This window comes from Mirounga leonina, unplaced genomic scaffold, assembly GCF_011800145.1.
Source record: "Mirounga leonina isolate KUSES-001 unplaced genomic scaffold, KU_Mleo_1.0 Mir_125, whole genome shotgun sequence".
Taxonomy (NCBI): Eukaryota; Metazoa; Chordata; class Mammalia; order Carnivora; family Phocidae; genus Mirounga; species Mirounga leonina.
The window spans coordinates 10,495,096-10,518,141 of NW_023270305.1; positions in this window are offsets into that span (position 1 = coordinate 10,495,096).

Below are 23,046 nucleotides of genomic sequence, written 5' to 3' on the forward strand. Positions count from 1 at the left end.
GAGTTGCTAAATTTTAACTGGAAATACTTCTTTGTGCTAAATAATCTTTATAGCATTCTAAATTATAGCCAAGTAGCAATATCATTACAGAGCTGTTTAGCCATAGCACTTTATGTGGAAAGTCAGAGAAGGTGATGATGCTTATCAAAATATATAATAAAGAACTTTTAAAAATCATGGATATCTTTATTTACTCAAAATACTTTTTATTTAGCCACTTTAATGCATTCAAGATTGAAGGAGAGAATGGAACTAACCAGTGGGAACTGCAAAATGTCTGTGAAATGATAATAATAATTTTTTTTTTTTACTCCTGCAGTACTTTCCAAGAGAGAAGGTCAAAGCACTTTATAACCATTAACACATTCAACCTCACAGGAGCCTGGAGGATATATAGGTAGTAAGCAGTTTGAGTTCACTTTGCGGGGAGTGGGAATGGAGACGAAAGTGTTACGTGGAAATGCTCAAGGCTGCTAGTAGTGTTGCACTTGGGTGCACTGGTTATCCTTGGATAGCTCACCCCAGAATTCCCACTGTGCATTGATGGGGCTTAAGACCACCTGCAGCCCCTCACTGAAGTCTTCCCTCCCCCTTGCAATAGGTTTCCTCTCACATAACATCAGAGAAAATGCATGTATACTGAAGGAGGATACAAAGGGGGCATTAGATCTAGCTCAGTGCCCTCCCGCAGCATATCCCCTGAGAGGTGCTTATATGGCCTCCGCTTGAACAGCTGTATTCACAAGAACCTCATGCCCCTATGGTAGTCCCTTCCAAAGATGATCTGCTCTAAGTAGGATGAGGAGTAGAATTTATTAACACTTGTTGGCTGAGAGAAAATTGGGTAGAACTCAAGAACCAAGGCAACTTTCATAATTCAGAAGTTCTCCCCAACTCTCTGACGCTCAATATACTTATCCAGAGAGCAGTCCTTCGCGTCATTGCTGCCAAACCATACTCTTTCTTTAGGGATCACATATAAGGAGAAAGACAGTAAGACCAGGAATAAGACCATGATCATGATGTCCCCTCTGGCCAGAACCACTTCAGGCAACTCAATATTCTCTATTGTCTGTTTGAATATTCCCAGTCCAATAAGGAGGACCCCAATTCACCCCAGCCTATGAGTATTTTGGAGGTCCTTTAGCAAACTTCTTGTTCTTTACATATGCAATACCCATGGGATCTTCTTGAGAAAGTCATAAACCTAAGATTTTTTTGAGTGACAGAAATATGCCAAGCCCCAAGGTAGTATTGAGGCAACTTCAGATTCAATGGAATGTTTTAAATGGAATTACATTAGAGTGATTCCTAGGTTTTAAGAGAAGATAGAGCTCAGCCTGGACATCAAGGTCCATTCTGTCATATAATTGCTAGAAAGCAAATAGCCATTCCCTTGTCAACTTGACACCTACTATGTACAATATATTGAGGCAGAAATGGTCAGGATTCCAGTGATCTAAAATGCACAACACCTTGGAGATGATAATGGTGCTGGGAGATGGAAATATCTGCATTCCAAGAATTCGATAACAATCTAACCTTGTAAAGGAAAAGTTGCAAGGCCAGTGTAAGCAAGCAGTGTCTGTGGATGATGTTGAAGATAAGGCCTGCAGAAGCTCAGGAGAGGGTAGGATTCTGAAGGACATGAGAATTAAGCAGATTCCTGAACAATGGATAACAGGTACACTTGTGGCGAAGAAGACAGGAAATTCTGCATTTTTGTTTTACCATGTATCACCAAGAATAGAATATTGGTTTAATGAAATGAGTGAGGGACTAAGTGAATGAATGGGTGGATGAGTGAAGATATTTCAGAGAAAGAGCCTGCCAGGAATAAGGTGAAAACTGGAAGATGCTCTCACTTTTCAGAGACAAGCTTAGAATCTCTAAGTCTATGATATATCAAAGGGTGCTCATATCAGCAATGATGATAGGGAATAAGAGGACAAAAAGTAGAGTTTAAAAGATCACACCCTGATTTATTTCTACCTAAAAACAGATGGGCATGCAATAACCACTATATAAATGCTAGCTGGCTTGAATGAATTACCACTCTGGAAAAACCTACCACCTTAAATTTAGCTCTGGGGTGCCATGATGATGAGCTATCTGGCTCTTTTGTAAGCCATCCAAAATCAGAATGGAGTGGGAACACATCAGTCTGAATCAAGGCCTGGCTCTGAACAGCTTGGAACGCCACACTTGGAGTCTAGACTTCATGCTTGTGTCTAGCCATGTCCCCACCTCCTGCTAGAAGAGTAGATCCACACAGATGCCTTGCTACTGCTGGTAAGAAGCACCATCTCCATGTTGCAAGACAGCGGGGTTTTTAACATTGTGTTAAGTGGGATCACAATGGGGAAAACTGATATATTACAAACCTAAATAGTTTTCCTTTACTTCTGCTTACACAAAAGGAACGGCCCAACATAGAGATGAGTACCCTGCTGATGCAGAAAAATTTTCCCCAACTGATCTCTCCTATCCCATAATATAATCTCTTTTACTCTCAGCCTGTCCCCAAGACCCAGGAGCTGATTATTTTGTTTATTCCTTCTTAAATAATATTTTTTCATTCCTTTTTTTACTGGGGTATGGTTTACATATAACAAAATGCAAAATCTTAGTTGCTGAAACATGCAATGACATGGATTATCTTCAAAAATATTATGTTGAGCATAGGAAGTCAGGCACAAAATAGAAAATATTTCAGACAAACATTTATATGAAGTTCAAGAACCGATTTATAGTGATATTTGTTTTTAATTGAGGTTATGTAAACTTCCTTCTCCTTGAAGATGCCAATGACTATTTGGCTTAATTTGCATTAGAATCGTTCCTTCCTTAAATGAATACTTGACATGACCTCCAAAACTCCTCCATAAAGTAGCATGGTAGAAGATGGATCGTACTCAAGGATGACTTCCAGTTTTTTCTACTTGTTTTCTTATGTGAAAAAAAACACAAACTCAAAAGATCCTGTAACACAATGATCCCATTCTAGCATCTTGTACAAAGGCCACATCCCACAGATAGGAATGTCAAGGTTAATCAGAAGTCACAGTGGCAAAGTCCCCACTGAAAACCATGTCTTCCAACTCACTCTGCACATTGTCTCAGGAAAAGTCAGAGAAAACCACTATATATACGGGTGTATGTGCACACACCACTTTCAAAGTTGTCAGTATCTCCCATTTCACAGAATAGTTTAGCAAGGTTAAGAGTTCAGAAAGATACGAGAAATATCTGTTTTCTTTATCTGGATCTACTTAGATTCCCACCAACGTCATCTAAAGGGATTTTAAAATGTGTGGCTTAAGAACACCGAGGCAGATAGACTCAAAACTGAACCCTCATTTAATTTGGGTATTCCTACTTGTAGTGATTTGTACCTCCTGTAACTCAGGTTTAAAGCCAAATAAAATGGGGAAGATATTTATCCAGAGTGCAAAGCCAATTTGATAGCTATAGCATGGGAAGTTATTGACACCACAATAAACATTCCAGCTAGCACATTCATTTTTTTTTTAAGATTTTATTTCAAACTAAGCATAAACCTTCCACTTACTTGACCAAATAGACCATCTTCTTAAGTAATGTGTTCCCACCTCCACCTCCTCGGCCCCCGGCCATGTCTGGCTGATGAACACTTGGCATGCGCATCATGCGTACTGTCTTATAACAGTTCTCACACTGTCACATGTCAGTGGACTAAGGTTTTCAGTAACTATTTGCAGTTATGAGTCTTATCTCATCCCCAAATATTTAAGCACAGGAACCAATTCCTATCTATCTAAGCCTCAGTTTCCTTACCCATAAAATGGAGGCAATATCAACATCTTAGGGTAGTGGTAAGGATTGTATGTGCAGATTGCTGAACATTCATCACAGTACCTACCATATATTCAACTTCAGTAAGTGCTAGCTAGTTAGCATCATTGTTGTCATCAACAACAACACGAGTATTGCTCTCATTACATTCCTAAAAGCACAGAGAGTACAAAGTAGATGTGAGCCTGTAGAAGTCTACAGAATGCTTAGTGCTTTGGGGGTGTCTGACCTGACTCAATACCCCACCAATAGCATATGCCCAGGGAGGTGCTTGTCTAGACTCTGCCTGTTACTGGTAGTGACAAGAAGCTCAGCGTTTTCAAGGTAGCCTCTTCCAAAGTTCAGAAGCAAACCCTTCCCATGGTTACATTTACATCTTTGAGTTTAGGAAACACTTCTTGCATGAATCAGTAGTTTCTCCTCATTACACCTCATCTACAGAAGTGACTGACTTTGAAGGTTCTCAGGATTCCCAGAGTCTGAAACACTCCTGATGCCAAATAAATGTTATATTGAGTTAGCAAGGCCACTGCTTACTCCTGGTCTTTGTTCAAGTGGCCCTTTCCTCTCCAGAGAATTTTCCCAGGCCCTGCTTGCCACAAATTCTGCACCTTTGTCTCTGAGCCTGGGTTAATAGTTTTTGTAAGTCTGTTATAGGTCTAGAAATCCTGGCTTTGCTGGCCCCAAAAGCCACAAAAGAAACAAATATTGTTACACTCTGAAGTGGGTCTTGTTGTCACACCAGAAAGAGTGGCATCCACTTTCCAAGTGGGCTATGGATGGGAGTTATTTTTATATATAGTTATATACATAGATTATACCACCTCATTTTGCTTGCAATTAAACTGAAATACTACTAATAATTATTTTTATCACCAACTCTGATCTTCTCTGGCTCATGGCTTAGTGAATATATATATTTTTTAAAAATCAATATTTAATAAAGTTATCAGCATCTGTGTCCTAAATTGAAGCCTCCCCCCCACACACACACAACACTCATATTCTTTTTTGAGAAGCTAAAGAAATTGCTGCTTTCTACTAACCGCTCACAGCTCTTCACTTAAAAGAACATTTCCTAACAGTAGTTGGCCCCCAAATGCTAAGCATTTTATTGTTCTAAAACACTTTATCCACTACTGTATCCTTGCAGCAAGGATGGCAAGATATTTTGCTGTGAAATGTTAGGTCTGCTTGTGTGTACTATGCACTGCTGTATCCAGTACATCATGCCTACCAGCTCTCCAGTTCTCCATGCCAGTCACAAAGCAAAGATCAGAAATATGACTCATTGGAGAGGCACCACTGTTCATGTCATAATATCATTCACTGTGGCCCACTTACACCAGAAGTTCTTATAAAATAAATCCCAACTCATGCCTTGAGTCTCTTTCAAGAAACATTTCCAGGAAGAAATGTGCAAAGAAACAGGATAAATCACCACTTTAGATAGTATTTACCTATCCTCTCCGTGAAACCATCCATGGTTTTAGTGTCTTTCTTTACCAACACAATGCATGTGAAGACATCAAAGACATATCACACAGCAGAGCCAACTGCAAAGTGTTGTCAAGTCCCCAGGGAGGATGTAGATGTCCCCAAATTATTTAACAATTTTCCAAAATTGTCATAGATTCCCAAGTTTTATCTATGACATTTATCACATGGAAGGCATTCCAAAGCAAATGACAATAATGATGAAAATAATAATGATATAATAGCTAATATGTATTTTGCATGCTAACTATATACTTGACATCATACTAAGCACTTTAAATGAATTCTCTCCTTTATCAAAATAACACCCCTAAAAGGAAGCCCCCATTTTGCAGATGGGGAAATAGATGCTATAAGAAATGATGTGCCAAAATCCTATCTGGTCAGGAGGTGGAAGAATCAGGATGAGGACCAAGACAATGTTATCAGTTTTCTAACATGGAAAGACCTAACATATAAGTCTGAGGCTTTGTTTGTCAGTGACCACCTTGCCTCATAGCCTGTTCAAGTTCTGATATGCCACTGTGTTGGTAAAAAGAAGCACAGAAAAATAAACTCATTGAATGACAACCTATTCTTCTCAAAGCTTGTTGTATAAGTGAACTAAGCTGTTCATTCCAGGTCACCCTGTCCCCAGTCCTCTTCTGATTCTGATACACTTTCTAAGCTTTCAAGTCAAGGTAACCCTACTAGCCATTGAAGATCATATGAAAAGGGAAATGGGATTCTGTATATGATTATGTGAAAGAAAATTTCTAATCTCTACCAATAATTCAACATAGAGCCTTTCATAGTCAAGCAGTCTACATTGTCATTGCATTCCACCATGTACTGTGGGACTTACAAGTCATTTCACCTCTACTAGTTTAATTTTCATTATCTCTAAAATGTGGATAACAATTGTATCTATCTCATTGAGAATTCATGAGTTTCAAATTAAATAATGTATGGAAAGCACTTAACAAAGTTACTGGCACATAATAATTGCTCAGTAAATAGGAAATGTTTATCATTGCACTGTATCATCATCATCAAAGCAGAAGAAATTTTCCACGTAAGACGACTGATTCACAGACACTTAATTTCCATGAAATTAGAAAAGTGACCTCAAGATCAACAAATAATAATATGCATCCAGTACAGGAATTTTCCCTTAAATTTCAGAGTTGACTGTGAAATTCTTATTCATAAAATTTTCTAAAGGAGAAATAGGCATTAAATTCAACTTTACACGTTGAATTGTTTAGTTACTACCTAATTGAACATAGATTTTTTTCTCCATATTTTAGGCCACATGTGACCATTTTCCTCCATCTATTTCCTATAAGTCCACTTCAGAGCTTAGGAGAAACACTAAGTCTTGATTTTGCTATTTAAAATCCCATCATGACCCTCAAAAATGACTGTAATTTTCATTTAAAATTGTTTTAAATAGAATCCAGCTTTTGGAGATGCTACAAAGTTTCAATTTTTAAAAACCATTTAGGGAAAGGATAACCCATTTTTTAAAGATGTTATTTTATTTATTAGAGAGAGAGAGAGTGAGCACGGGTCGGGGGCAGAGGGAGAGGGAGAAGCAGACTCCCCACTGAGAAGGAACCTGACATGTGGCTCAATCCCAGGACCCTGAGATCATGACCTGAACCGAAGGCAGATGCTTAACCGCCTGAGCAACCTACGTGCACCAAGTATAACCTATTTTTGCAGGCAAAATAATTTAAGAACCTAGATTTAAGGTTGAAACTACCTTGTGTGTGCCATATAAGAGCTGTGTAAACTAGAAAAAAACACTTAATGGACCCCAATTCATGTATAAGTTAGAATATGCCAAGTACTTCTAGAAGCTGTGGTTAAGATTCCACACACCACAATGTGTGTAACACTCATTAAAAGTAAGCTGGTTGTGCTAATAGTGGTTTGTGATGTTAGCAGCTGTGCTGAAGAAGTGACTACTGGTCATTTTGTCTGAAAGAAAAAAGCATCACCAATAGATGCTGGTTAAGGGGCACCTGGGTGGCTCAGTTGGTTGAGTGTCTGATTCTTGATTTCAGCTCAGGTCATGATCTCAGGGTTGTGAGATCGAGCCCCATGCCCAGCGTGGAGCCAGCTTGGAATTCTCTCCTCCTTCTGTCCCTCCCCCCACTTGCATGCATTGTCTCTCTCAAATAATAATAATAATAATAATAATAATAATAATAATAATACGCTTGGGTTAAGATTAGCTTTTGTTACTTTTGCCTTTAAAAGGGAAAACTAGGGCGCCTGGGTGGCTCAGTTGGTTAAGCGACTGCCTTCGGCTCAGGTCATGATCCTGGAGTCCCGGGATCGAGTCCCGCATCGGGCTCCCTGCTCGGCAGGGAGTCTGCTTTGCCCTCTGACCCTATCCCCTCTCATGTGTTCTCTCTCATTCTCTCTCTCTCAAAATAAATAAATAAAAGGGAAAACTGCTGTTCAATAACTTTCCCCCAATTCCAGCATCTCAAAGTAAAAGCTGAAGCCCCCTCTCTAGGAAACAGTACCAGTAAAACCTCCATCTAAGTTATGCCATCATTAAACAAAATTTTATTGTATCATATGTACTTTAGTCTATTCTGTTTTGATGGATTTATCTCTGTAACAAAATTACTCACCATTCTTTTTGGCCTTCCTGAGCTCAAACTGAGCAATTATGTAAGAAAAAGAATTAATGTTCAATGTGCATTGAAAATCTACTATGTGCCAATACGTAAATGCTATTTGCTTATTTCTTTATTAATATTTATTTACATACATATTATCTAACATACCTGTCCAGACATGCTATAATACATCTTACAGGTAAGAAAACTGAGGCTCAGGGTCTTATGGTCATACAACTAATAAGTGGCTAGGATGTTTAAGATTGTTATGTCCTTTTTATTAATTGACCTTCTTAGCATTATGAAATGTTCATTTTTATCTCTGGTAATACTCTTTACCTTGAAGCTTATTTTATTGATATTAATACAGCCACTCCAGCCTTCCTGTTTCCAGTGTATACTCTTTTCATCCAACTACTTTCAAAATATCTGTATATTTATAGTATATATTTTTTTAATTTTTAAAGTATATTATACTTTGTATTTAAAGTATCTCTCTTGTTGATAGCATGTTAATCAGGTCTTACTTTTTCATCTGTTCTGACAAATCTCTGCCTTTTAATTAATTGGAGCATTTACTCCATTAATACTTCATGCAATTATTGGCGCTAATGGATTCAAAGTTATCATTTTGTTATTTGGTTTTGGTTTTCTCCCTGTAGTTTCTGTTCTGCTGGTCTTCCTTTCCTTTTTTTTTTTTCTTTTTCTTTTTCAATATCTTTTACAATCCCATTTTAATCTATCTATTGACTTTTTACCTATACTTCTTAACATTATTTTTTAATAGTTGCTCTACAGATTAAAATACACATCCTTAATCTTTTAAAGTATATTTAGAGTATACTCTAAATATATTTAATATGTAAAATTACTTTTTCTACATAAAATGTAGAAAACTCAACCTTAGCGTATTTATTTCCCATATGCAGGAGTTGTCATAGTTATTACCCACCCATACATTGTAAACTCCAGAAGATAATGCCATCATTTTTACTTAACACAGACATAAGTATTTTACAGAAAATTATGCTTAGACTGGGCTGGTGAAATAAGCTAGAGATGGAAGCAAGAAACATTTAGTGGTTCAAATCTTATAAATGATTTATATCTGAAGGTTGAAAGTAAAGCAGGAAGCAAGAGAGTACTTGATGTCTGCCTTCTGTAAATGGAGATGTGTTTGTGTCATTTACTATAAGAATAGACAGCCAGATTTGGGGGCAAAAATATATGTTCAGTCTTGGACATGAATTTGAGAAGCCTTTGAGATATCTAACAGGAGATGTCACATCAGCAAGCAGATGCATGAGTTTGAAGCTTAGAAATTGAAATTTGGGGGCCAGTTGCCCATAAATGGCAATTGAAACCATGAGAATGAGTGATATTATTTAGAAAAATAGTATAAAGTGTAAAAGAAAGGAGGCCTCATTGTGGGAAAATTTTACACAACTCAAGCCAGGTATCCTTGGGTCTAGTGCTGAGTGTTTTGGGATTCCTGGGTAGAAAGGAAGGAGATATAAGGAAAGCCTGTGAATATGACATCATGGAAGTCAAGAGCAAAACACATAGATTAAAGGAAAAGGAAACTGCCAATAGAACCAGATACTCCTGGGTTATCTAGCAGGTTAAGGACTAAGACATTCTTATTGAATTTAATATCATGTAGGTCCATGGTATCCTAGGCAAAACTATTCTCTCTGCAAAGACAGGGATGGAGCCAGATTGGAGCAGGCTAGTAAATAAGTGGAAGTTAGAGATGTATGAAAAGTACAAGTTAACAATTCTTTAGAGATTAGCTGTGAGGTGGAAAGAGATAAAAAAGATGTCTGCAAAGGAAAGATGACACTTGAGAAACAATGTATTGTATAAAAATAATTACTGTGCATTTGCTTGTTGAAGACAGGCAAAACTTCAGTGTTTCAATAATGACTGGGAAGAGTGGGGGGAAGAGGAAGATACAGGAAAGAGCAAAGTCATGAGTCAAGAGGAGATTTGTCTTACACACAATGAAGGGCCCCTTCCTACTAAGGAGTAAGGAAAAACCAGAATGGAGTTGTAGGGCTGGTAGCACAAGGTAAAAGATTCATCGCTGGAATCACCTTTACTTCTTTGTGAAGTGAGAAGCAAGGTCATTTGTTGAGAGCAAATGGATAAGGGGGTGAAACTATAGGTTTGGAAGAAGTCGAAATGGCTTAAAACATTAGTGTAGAGAACAGATCAGGAAAATGTGGTAGAATGGATTGTGAGTACAGAGCGCTAACTTGGGATTGAGATCCCAGATGTATGGAGATCCCAGATGTATGGAGATCCCAGATGTATGCTCTAATAGGGGGTGACTAGGTAAGTTCACATGGAGCATACTTTTCCCATCTGTTTATCATTACCTACAAGAAGTAGAACTAATGCTAACTGCAGTATCTACATTTCCCTGAATTTCAAACTTTTGTTTCTAGAGCCCCCAACCAGAGTGTTGGAAAACCCTCTTCTGTGGTGTTAAGTGGACATTAACATTTTTTCATAAGAACGTGTAATTGCAAAGTCTATAATTTCTAATCAAGTGTATGCTTTGAATGTGCTTTAAATATGTGCTACTTGTTAAAACTTTGGAGCTGAAGGATTATTTTACTCAACTGATGTATACAATCTTTCATGTGACCTAATGGGCAAAACAAATTTTTGCATCCAGTTAATCAGTCAAACAAGAATTATTTTTTTTGTCCGAAAAAGCCTGACTTCAACTTTTTTGAGTTCAGATAAATTTATTAATAAATTACTTAATGGCAAGCTTATCTCTTCTGAGTTCTAATTCAAATACAGATTAACAGGTAGAAAAGGCACAGAGCATTGCCAGGAGCTTGTTACCTGGATGAAGCTGGGCCCTACATTCTCTCTTGGCTTTCTCAGGACTTCTCTTTGAAGTAAGACATTTCCTCTGGCCCCTTGTTTGATGCCTCAGAAGTTTTTACTGCACACACACCCCCACCGCCCCGCCACAGGGCAACAAACCACAGTGAGAGTCACAATGGGTGAGAAATAGATTTTCACTAAATGCAAACAGGAAAATTGTGAAGACTGAGTTGGGAATAAAAGAATGGCAGTGCAAAGGAATTTTTACAAAGATCAATTTTAGGAAAGAAGATGCATAAATCTGAAAACTGACTTCTTTAAAGTATACACTCCCACACAGCTCTGGACACTTCTTTTTTTTTTTTTAAGATTTATTTATTTTAGAGAGAGATAGAGTGCATGCACACATGAGCAGGAGGAGGGGCAGAGGAGGAAAGAGAGAGAAAATCCTCATGCATACTCCCCACTGAGCACTGAGCCCGATGTGGGGCTCGATCTCAGGACCCTGAGATCATGACCAGAGCCAAAATCAAGAGTCAGATGCTTAACCAACTGTGTCACCCAGGTGCCCCTAGACAGTTCTTGTGTATCTTCAAGTAAGTGCACACTCCAGGTAGAAGAGAGCTATTATATACAACCCTTTGCCAGAAAAGTTATCTGTATTTCAACATTCATTTAAGCAGTTCAGTTCATAGGTGAACTGCAAAGTCCTAAAATGTCAGTACTGGGCAGTTGGAGAACATCTCCACATCTGAAGTCTCAATGATTCATATGTAGGTGAGAAAACTGAGTCTCAGAGTTGAAATAATGTGACCCTCATTGTCAAAATAGTTCTTTTTGAACAGCTTTGAAATAAGGTTCAAAGTCTACAGAAAGGTCTAAAAATACCCATGAATAAAACTATATTAGCTCATCAGCTACCCCGCTATTCCAAAACATAATTAAGCCCCTTCATTGTTCTAGGAATTACTAAGGATACAGTGATAATTCAGGCATATATCCTGCTCTTAAGGAGCTATAAAAGGATAAGAATGTATGCACAAAGAAAGTATAAATCAAGGAAATACATAAAATTGGAAATGTGAGTGCCAGAAAGTATCCTGACAGTTTGGAGAAGCTTAAAGCAGTCTGGTTTTGCTCTAATGGGTAGAGCACCAATCCATGAATTGATTTCCAAGGCCACCACATTGTTGATTAAACATGGACCAGGAGATTCCTTTCCAGTATTACTGAAGCTCTTCCACTTGCAACCAAAGTCTTTGAAGAGCAAAGACTGAGCCAGGTTCTGCATTACCAGGCACTGACCAACTGACGACTGGGGATCCAAAAGCTGGACTTCACCTTTCTTCTCAGGAGGCACTAGGGCTACACATTTCTATACAGACAACCTTCCAATGATCAGCAATGGAAGGTGAACAGGCTGCTCTAGTGGAAGAAAAAGGAGGAAGAACTGTCTTTGAAAAATGAGACAAATACAAATAATTTAGAAAAATCATCTTTATATTCCTCCAAAAACAACTTCTGGGAAATCTATGGTTTAATACCTACAAAGAGTACAGAAGACAAACAATGCCATTGAAGAGCCTGACATTCTCAGCAATAAAAAATTGACATCTCACTCCTCCAAACTCCCAGCATTTTCTCACTGCCTTTCTTTTGACCCTGACTTTTGTCTCACCGAATTAGGGTTTATACTTTCAGTGTTTTCCCCCCACTTCTAGACCGTAAGCTCCTGAAGGAAAGATGTGGGTCTAACTCCCTTTTCATCTTTCTGTAACAGGAGCACAGAATAAACATTCATTTGACCTAAATGCACAACCATGAAATCAGTTGGTGCCATGTCAATAATCCAAAATTAAGGACTTCTTCCACAGATCCTAAATTGGCCTCCAGACAAAGACTAAAACATCCTACAAATATTTTTTTCCATTAACTTTCTTAATCTATGCCAGTATGAACTCAATGTAAACTGTAATGTCTTTTTTGAAAGCTATTTCCCTTTAGCTAGTTGCTCTGTGACATCACATGCCTGCCAGGTTAAATTATCATCCATCAATGACTTCTGAACAACACTGGTTTCAGTGACAGCCTCAGGATCAATCTCCAGAGATGTGGCTACCAAGTAAATCAAGAATAATTTTTCATCTCTGTGTGTGTGTGTGTGTGTGTGTGTTAGGAGAATGTTGGCTTAGATATAACCCAAAGCAAACTTTTGAGGTAAGCTGGCCTCTCTGAGGAATTCTGGCTTACAACAGAAGAGCTGACAGTCTCTTTTCTACAACCTCACAACCAGGTCTCACTCCACTGCCAACCCCTAACTTGATTTTTTTTGTCTGTAATTCAATGAGAGGTTTTTGCTTCCAAATCACTTTCAAATCCTCCAGCTGTGCTTTCTCCTGGTGCACGATAGGTACATTGCCTTCCAATTGAATTATCACCCTATTTATCTATTTTTCTATATTAAAGTCTGGTTAGCTGTTCTCTTCCAATGCCCTGGGGTCTGGCCCCTTCCTTAGCAAAGCCTAGCATTACTTTCTCAGTAATAGCACTAGGTAGACTCATTAAGTTTCAGTATTAAACAAGCTGTAGGAAACTTTGAGTTTCTTCCACAAGAGAAATGAAATCTTGATATACTTATATATATGTGGTGTTTTCAACCCCATCCCAAACTTTTTGTTACATTTTAATGCACATTAATATACGCAGAATAAGCTCTCAAAAGAAAAACTGCAGTTTAGTGAATGTTAAGAATGACAAAACCCAAGACTAATTGAGCCCCATAATGGACTTGCAGATAATTTTAAGTGATAAATTCTCTGCCTCTTCTCCTTATTATTTGAGCAAGAGCTGGAGCACATGAAGGAAAAAAAGATACCAAGCCTGAGATAAAGCATTTCCAAAGTTATCTGTGTATGAAGCTCCCCTATAGCTGCCTTGATCACTTTTGCTCCTCACTGGACTAGCCAAAGATTCCCCTGGATATGCACATCACAGTCTCCAAACATTAGAGATGCACTCCCAGACTCCCCCAAGAAAAACCACAAATTCCCATGGCATGGCGGGCGATGTTCCAGGGTTCCTCCCTCTTTGGGTCTGATACCAACTCTACAGGGATATCTGAGCAGGGTGGTATTAAGAGCCTGTGGCTTCCTTGGGCATTGTAGGGCTCTGTGCCCATCCCTTCAGCCTCCTCCACAGTTATATTGCCAGCTCAGTCTCTGAATGGTCCAAAATTCACAGAAGAAGGGAAGTAAGAAGATAGCCAAGTAATTACAACAGAAGATATTGAAAGGGAATTATTTTATACTAAATTACTATATCCTTGTAAATGAATGGGATTATTTCTGGGGGAAAAAAAGGAGAAAATTATGTTTACCCAAGTGGAAAGTTTTATTTTCAGTCATAAGCTGAGGCTTCATATCCCATTAGGCAGCAAAGGAAAATAACTCTTTTAGTCTATTCTTCTTCCTGTCAGTTTTGATTTAAGTGAAAGAAAAAAAAAAATTAACCAGGGCTACAGGTCAAAGGATTCTAGCTTTCAAAATCAGAACACTAGTATGGATGTTTTGAGGCAGTTAGCCAACAGGGAAGTAAATGTAGATTCTATAGGAACCAGTTCACACTACAGCGACTTAAAAGAGGACTCAAGATCCTCTGTCCTTCTAGCTGCTAAGGCTCTGACCCTGCCTGGGATACACATTGTCTCTGCTCATTCTTTGCTGGCGAAGACAGTGAGGTGATTTAATTCCCATCAGGAGCTGCTACACAGGAAGAACTGTCTTCACACAGAAGGCAGGCAGGCTAAGTGGTGGGGAGGGAAGTGTTCCAGAGTGTGACGGAGTCACGCATCTGCCCCATTGGATGAGCTGGCTCTACCTCCAACCACATACCTACATCCATTACGGAAAACACGAGAAGGCAGAGTTGAGAGGGAAGAGCCTCAATGCACTGGGAAATTTAGAAACAGCAGCAGCAGCAATAGGAGGGCAGAACTCAAAGATTCCCTGAAATGAAAGGCTTCAGGCAGCCTGTCACAATAGGATTTCACAATAAATGTGAATTGCTTCAGAATTCACCATCTCCTTCCCACCTGGTTCAGAGGGAACACCAGGGTCTATGGTGGTAGCATTTTCTTTCCCCCTGAGCCCTTAAGAATGGAAAGCTAGTAAAATATTTCAATAGCTATGGTCCACCGAATATGCACTCCCCAAATGATTATCACACCCGTTGGCTTTAATTCAATTCCTTAGGGGTTCCTGATCAATATCTTGGGGAAAAAAGTTACAACTCAGAGAGAAGAAAGCTCTCTAAATAATTCCACCAACATTCTTTCTCTGATGGCAGTGTTAGTCCATAATGACAGAGTATTTTTGGATAAATTCTGTGATCTTTTCCCTTAGGGTGTTACCCAGCTGAGTATATTAAACACCTTCCCAGACACACAGTAACTCCTTCTCTTCAACCCTCTTATCTTTCCTCAAGGGCTGTTCCTTCCCAGTCTTTAATATGTTGTTCTCCTTGTTACTACCTATCTTGTCAGGCATTTCCTCTGTGGTTTTAGACATTTCACGCATCATTGCTCCCAATGTCTTTTTCTCACATTTTTTGCTTCCTCAGCCTTGAATCACTTTTTTGGTGAAATATTTCATGACATTCATTTTTCATACAAATTTGCAATTTATTTCCATTTCCTTCCTGATCATATCATATTTCACACTCCTTAAGAGCTGAGTGGAGATCTTCCAGAAGGGTCTCCCATGAAAATAAGGAAAGGAAGAAAACTAATGTGCCATCATCAGAAAACCAGTTTATACACCAAATGGCTCTAGAAGATGTTATACTGACCAAAACTAAAGGTGCAGTTTTGGGTCAATGAACAGACAAACAGGTCTGTATAGATGCAGTTACTCTGCAAAGGAGAGAGAGATGGTCTTTCTCCGGCATGATTAGTATTCCAGTCCTTGGCAATCAATCTTAAAAGCTATACCACCAATCAAGAGTTAAACCATTTTTTTTAAAGATGGTCTTCAAGGTTAGCAGATGTTGAGATAAAAATAAATTATAACTCAAAGATAGGTGAAAATCAAGAGATCCTTAGCACAGAAGAAGGCGATGTGTTTTTAACTGAGTTTCAAAGCCATATGGAGAGCTGATGAGGTAGAGAAATGTAAGCAGGATTTTTTTCCAGATGGTGGGCACTTGAGTTGAGGAGCTGAATTTTGTAGAGGCCAAGGACCCAGGGAAAAAGGATTTTGAGGCTGTACAAAATTGATTCTCAAGGTTGAAGGAAATGAAGTATTCAATTGTGAACAAGAGTCTAAAAAAATGGAAGGTCTAGGTAAAGGAGGTGACACGTGGAGCCAGCTGGTGGTTTCCAAAATAAATTCTCAGTACATGTAAAGTTAAAAAGATATAAGAGAAAGTCACTGATGCAACAACAAAACTCCGTGTGTTCCTCAGGAATGAGGAAAGGGTGATCTACATACAGAAAACATACTTAGTAGAGAAAAGATAATCAAACTTTCTCAAAATATTGTCACTACACTCCTTGCATTAGAATCACCTATCTTTTTTTGAATGCAAAATTCCAGGCTTCAATCCATTTCCTACTGTGAAGGAATTCTTAGTTGGGGCAGAATTTTTAAAAGTTCACCAGTTGATTCTTATGGTCACTAAAGCTGAAGATTACTGATAACAAATTTGCTACAGATAGACCCAAATGCAAATAATAATAATAATAATAATAATAATAATAATAATAATAATAATAATAATAAAAGGCAATACACGAGGGAATATGCCTCATATCCCCCAAACTTGGGGCTGATTTTGAGACACACTAAAATATATTTAACAATTGGAGCAAAAGTTAGATGCGAAAAATAATTACTTGAATGGATACTCTCATATAAAGGAACTACATTGCCTTTCATTAATCAGACATCGTATGATGAGGATTTCTGAATAATTTCATTTTCTATTTACTTAATGGTTAACTAAAAAATATTGTGCAATATTAAGACTTTGTTTAAATTCTATATCCCTCTTAGAGCAGAGTAATTATGTCTGGGTCAGTAGGGACTTTCAGATTTTCATGCTAGTCACTAGAGACAAAATATTTAACATCTTATATGGATATGGAAAAAATACAAGATTGGGATGGTGATATATTTACTCTAGCATAAACCTGAAAACTTCCTTTTAAAGGTATGCTATTTTTGGTGTTTTGTTTGCTTTTTATTATTTTAGCTTTTACTTTTCTTGTCTCTTAGGAGGTTAAACAAAAGGGAGAATTTAAAACCCTAAAAATACTGTTATGAAAGAGTCTCAGAGAGGCCTGTATATTGTGGATATTGTTTTTCCAGGAAGTATCTTTTTGTCAAGATTTCCCCCAAAGTAAGTCTATTACTGCATTGAGATGTTGCTCACAAGGCCATTCTAAGTCAAAGGGTAATGGTTGAAAAATTCTTTTCACTGATTCATTTTAAAATGGAAAATGTAAAAATACTTCCTTTTCATGAAGACAAATTGCATTTTTAAATTCTCCTAATGAACCAGCATTCATCAATGCTTGCTCATTTGTCTTTGCAGGGGGAGTTCTGGGGCACAGATAAGAAGATTAATGTCTCTGAACTTTTCAACACATTGAGTTCAGTCATGGTCCTCCCCTGGTGAGCAGAATTAAGTCAATATCATTACTAACATTCTCAGTAACATTTTTAGATTTACATTATGTTTCTATCATTTTTTTACTCAGAGAATCCACACTGATACCACAGTTTATGTTTCTAATTTACCAAGAATATGGCTTCAATTTCTTTTCATCTTGGTGAAAATAAAATTGTGGCCAACAGGGATGGGCCAGTGGTATGAAAGTTAATAGTGCTTGAGGGTTTTAAGGAATGAGGAAGAAGACTGGCCCTTTGTTCCCTTAAAAATCATTCATTTATCAAACATTTATTAAGCATTTACTCTAAGGTAGGCATTGAAGAAGTCTCTGGAGAAGCAAAGATAAATAATAAACCAATCTTTCTCCAAGGACTCAAAATTGTTGGAGGAGGCAGTAGGGAAAACAAATCCATGCTATATGTGGTAGACACAGCTACTTAATGGAAGGAGAAATATTTTATGAAAATATCAGAAAAGTACTCAAAGAAGAGAGTTGTTTGGCTGGAATCAGGCAAACAAAGTTTAGATATTCCATTCTACCCCAAAATTTATATCTGTAAGGAACCTATAAATGTGACCTTATTTAAAAACAGGGTGTTTGCGGATGTAATGAAGTTAAGAGGAGCTCATTCTGCATTTGGATGGGACCTAATGTAGAAATTGATGTCCTTATAAAAAGAGAAAAAGTTAGACACAGGGAAAATGGTAGATATTGTTGGAGGCAAACACTGAAGTGATGAATCCATCTAGGATCCTCCCTTGGAGTCTTCAGGGAGAACATGATCCTGTTGACACCTTGATTTTGGATTTCTAGCCTCAAGAACTGAGAGACAATAACTTTGTATTTTTTTAAGCCACCCAGTTTGTTTTGTTATGGCAGCCTTTGGAAACTAATACACGTATATGTATATGTAACAATGAAGGAAAAGAATGGTTCCATACATGCATGCTATATTTGGGGAAAATGAGTTTTTCAGGAAGTCAGAAATATAGAGGCTGAAGTGGAAGGCATTATCAGGCAATGTGGCTGGAAAGGTAAACTTGATACAGATTCACCTGGTGTACCCAATATGGAGCACTTTTAAATTATTAAATATTTTAGTTCTTATTTTTGTACCTAGAAAAGTGGTGTATACTTTAAATTGGAAGCAAAAGGAAGCTGCAAGATAGTTTACACAGGGGCAGGAAAAAATCAAAATTGTTTTTGTTCTTTTTTTCAGAAAAACTACTCTGAATGTCCTATATACAAAGGTATGTGGGGAGGAGTGGGTGGAAGGTTTATAAACAGAGAGGTCAGATAAGAGGATGTTACCATGGTTCAAATAAAAGACTAAAGCAGATGGTTACGGAGTATCACTTCTGATAATGATGGACTAGTTTATATCAGTCTAAGCCTCAGACCACAAACTCATCCAGAAAAAAAAGAAAATAATTTTGAAGTCATTGGAGAACAAGCAAAAGCAGGCAGAAATTGGAGGGGGTGTGACCCTTAAAGCAATGAAACAAATTAGGTGAGATCCACATTAAACCAGTTCTTCCCTGGAGGGAATTCTCCTGTTCACAGTACATGGTGGATAGACCTCAAGTGAAAAGTCAGTCTCATCTGGTGAGGAATAAGGGAAGATCTCAGAGCTGCCAAAGAGATGTGATTGAGGAGAGAAACCCAAAATAAGGATACAGAAACAGGAGGAGCCCCAAATTCTGCATATAAATATCAATCACATCTTGATCTTCTTGTCTGGATATGCAAAAGGCAAGAGTAGAAACCAAGTTTCGAACTGGAAGAAATGGAAGGATTGGAAGGCTGAGGAGTTGAGCAGAGATTTTCAACAGCTGCTCAGTGTTGGAGAGGAGAACTTCAGGGTTCAAGTCCTGCCATGTTAAAGGGGATTGGCAAACAACTCAGACTTACTTTTAAAATCTTAAAAGGGCAATGCCATAAAAGAAAGAACATGTTCAGGACTCAGGAAGGGGCTTACCCTAGGATCAAAGACAAAACAGAAATAACAGAGCCTATATCTAAGCCTTCCCAGTATCAAGATGACCTACCAGTAGTTTAACTGCCTGAAAAAATAAAACACCATTTAGAAGTTAACACAATCCAGAGTATCTACACTTCAGTCATAGTATCTATATAATCAATGATTACTCTGTATACCAAGCATCAGGAAAATGTAACCTATATTCAAGAGAAAAAAAAAAAAAAAACCTGTACATAAAATTGGAGATTCAAAAGGAAAGAAAAGAGAAAATGGGGCAGGAAAAATAATTGGAGAGACTACTCGTTGAAATTTTCCCACATTTGATTAAAGACATCAACCAATAGATCCAAAATGCTCAGCAAACTATGAGCAGATAAATATGAAGAAAACCACACCTACATATATTATACTCAAACTCCAAAACAACAAAATCATAAAAGCAACCAAAGAAATGAGCATAAGAATGATGGCTTGCTTCTCATAAGAAACAACAGGAAAAAAAAATCTGATGGAACAAAATATTTAAAATATTGAATAAATAACACATCCTAGAATTCTATACCCAATAAAAATATCCTTCAAAAATCATTTTAAAATAAAGATGTTTTCAGATGAATGAAAACTGAAAGAATCTGTAGCTGAAAGAATCTCACTAGAAATGCAGAAGAAAGGTCTGTGGATTGAAAGGAAATGATACCAGACAGAAAATTAGATCTAAAGGAAGAAACAAAGAGCATGAGAAATAGTAAAACTTAGGTAGGTGTTTTTTTTTTTCATTTCTTAAATTCTTTTTTTTTTTTTTTTAAGATTTTATTTATTTATTTGAGAGAGAGAATGAGAGACAGAGAGCAGGAGAGGGAGGAGGGTCAGAGGGAGAAGCAGACCCCCTGCCGAGCAGGGAGCCCGATGTGGGACTCGATCCCGGGGCTCCAGGACCATGACCTGAGCCGAAGGCAGCCGCTCAACCGACTGAGCCACCCAGGCGCCCTCTTAAATTCTTTTTAAAATAGTTAAATGTTTAAAGAAAATTAGTAATAGTTCTGTATATTGGGGTTTAAATACATGTATATGTAAAAATATAGGACCAAATTAGCACTAGAAAAGAAAGGGATTCATTGATCCTATGAGGGATACACTGATTTATATTTTAAGATTTTATTTATTTATTTGAGAGAGAGAGAGAGTGAGAGCATGAGCAGGGGGAGGGGCAGAAGGAGAGGGAGAAACACGTTCCCCACTGAGCAGGGAGCCCAACGTGGGGCTAGATCCCAGAACCCTGGGATCATGACTTGAGCCGAAGACAGATGCCTAACTGACTGAACCACCCAGGCACCCTGACACTGATTTATATTTTTATAAAGTTCTTACATTATAGGTGAAGTACTACAAAGTTAGAGATGTATATTATAATAACTTGAGCAATTACTAAAAATTAATACAAAATTAAAGCAAAAATCCAATAGAGAAGATAGAATACTAGAAAATGTTTTCTGATTAACCTAAAGTAGGCAGAAAGGAGGAAAAAAGGAAAGGGAACAAACAGTTTGTTGATAATTTGATAAGTTGATAAACTTGAATACAACCATATCAATAAATACACTCCCACAATTAAGAAAATTTCTTATCTAGGGGAGCCTGGGTGGCTGTCAGTTAAGCATTTGCCATTGGCTCAGGTCATGATCTCAGGGTCCTGGGATCGAGCCCTGCATCAGGCTCCTTGCTCAGCACGGAGTCTACTTCTCCCTCTCCTTCTGCTCTTCCCCAATACTCATGCTCTCTCTCTCCCTCTCTGTCTCAAATAAATAAATAAAATCTTAGAAAAAAAAAGAAAATTTCTTATCTAGTCAAACTGGATAAAAATTTCTGATCAACTATATCTAAACTTATTAAATATAAAGATACCTATCAGTAGAAGTAAAAGGATAGAAACTACAAAGTTCAACCATCAAGCTTAAGAAAGTGGAGAGGCTCTAAAAACTAAGACTTTAAGACAAGAAGTAACACTTGAAGTAAAGAGAGGCATTTCATAAGCATAGAAGGGTAATTTTGTCAAGACAACAGCAGAATACTGAATAAATACACATCTAATGGTGGATCTTCAAAATACATAAAGGAAAAATTGAAAGGAAAATCCTAAAAAGAGAAATGGACTTAGTTGTAGATTTCAACACTCCTTTGTCAGTAATTGATAGGCAGGTTGACAAAAGAAGTTCAATAAGAATGAAGAATATTTGAATAGCAATAGAAGTTATCTTGATTTAATTAATATTTATGCAACACTGCCTCTGACTACTTTAAATACATTCTGTTAAAGTTGATATGGATAGTGCATCAAGAAAGATCATATGCCAGGCTATAAAACAAGTCTCATTACTTTTAAAGGACTGAAATCATTCAGAGTATGTTCTCTGACAACAACAGGATTAAATTACAATCAACAACAATAACCACTACTGATTTTACAGATCTAAAAATGATAAAAAGTGAGTATTATGAACAGCTTTCTATGGATAAAAACAACAATCTGAAATGGGAAAATTCCTCAAAAACACAATTTACCAATTTGGCCACAGGTAGAAATGGAAAATATGACTAGCCCTGTATCTTTTGAAAGAAATTAAATTTGCAGTTTAAACCTTTCCCAGAAAGAAAACTAACTCCAGGTTTAGATGGCCTCACTAGTAAAATCTATCACCATTTAAACTACCAATGATACCAAGCTTACACAAAACTCTTCCATAAAACAGAGGTGGAGAGAACACTTGCCAACTCACTTTATGAAGTCAACCTAACCCTGCTATCAAAACTTGACTAGGTCCGGACAAGAGAAGAAAATTACAGACAAAACAACTATTAAAAGATAGATATTCGAGGTAATTTGAACGTCAATTAGGTATTTGATATTAAAGAATCTGTCATATTTTTTTATTTTGACCCTATCTTAAAATAGGTCTTATCTTTTTGAAATAGGTACTAAAGTACTCCCAGATAAAGTAGCATTAAGTTGATCATATAAAACTGATCTCTCTCTTGGTCAGAAAATCTCAGCAATTTCACAATTCAACCTAACATGTCTGGAATTTTGTTCATTATAATCTAGTGGGGAAGGTGGAATGAGTGTATGAGGGTAGCTAAAACTAGAACACTGTGATGATGGGTGCTAAAAATGGACATACCCCCTACCCCATGACCATTCTCATTACATAAAAACTGCTGTTTGTTCTGCTTATCCTGTCACCAGCATTATTCATGCTAAGGGTCACATTTCAGATCCAGAGGAGAGGAGAGGGAGGAGGGGATGCAGCGGACTCACAGGATCAATCACAGTTCACACGGGCTGGATGTCATGACACTATAAGGTCAGCATGTGCCCACTTTGAATGCCCTGGTGATAGCATTTTTCATAAGATATCCCATCTTTTTTATAACTTGTAAAAGCCATTTCAATTTGGCTATTCTCTCTCATGCATTCCATTTGGAAATTCTTAAGCAAAACGAAGTCTCTGTATAAATCACTGCACATTAGTAAATTGTTCTGAATTATACTTGAATTAGTCAATTTTTAAAGAATGTTACACACATTATCTTTCTTGTAAATTTCA